The following is a 658-nucleotide window of genomic DNA, read 5'->3' on the forward strand; positions in this document are numbered from 1 at the left end:
CTGGCAGTGTTGAAGGGCAGGTTGGATGGGGCTTGGAGCAACCTGGGCTGGTGGGAGGTGTCCCTGCTCATAGCAGGGAGGTTGGAACCTGATGATCTTGAAGGTACCTTCCAACCTTTGCCATTCCGTGATTCCATGACTGTTGCTCACACACTAATTCCTTTCCTACCTCCCCCCTCTTTTTAAGTAGACAACTTTTGAAGTTGTTTTTTCCTCCCCCTTTCTAAGATGACTTCCTGCTATTGGCAAACAAGCATTTTAGAAAATAAACCTCTTGAATATTCTTCTTCAGGGCCTCAGAAGTGTTTTCTTCAGATTTAACAAGCATGGCTGCTGGATTGTCACACACAAATCCACTAACTGGATTTAAGGGTTTTTAGAATAAAACCAGAAGACAAAGGAGTCTTGCAGAGTTTCAGTAAATCAGACTTTCTGCTAAGTCTCTAAAAAATCAATCCCTCCCCCCAAAAAACCACATTACAACACCTACTCCTCACATGATGAGATACACTATTTGCTGAGGAGCACTTGAACATTCCCAAGGACTCTCTGAGCACTCTCATGAAAGCAAAATTCTCTTCTCCAGAACTAGAATTCACATAGATACTACAAGTAAACCTATTCCCACAGAGTTTGTGGGCTTTCTATTCCTACTACT

The sequence above is a fragment of the Chaetura pelagica genome, unplaced genomic scaffold, assembly GCF_000747805.2.
Source record: "Chaetura pelagica isolate M959 unplaced genomic scaffold, ChaPel_1.0 scaffold749, whole genome shotgun sequence".
NCBI classification, from domain to species: domain Eukaryota; kingdom Metazoa; phylum Chordata; class Aves; order Apodiformes; family Apodidae; genus Chaetura; species Chaetura pelagica.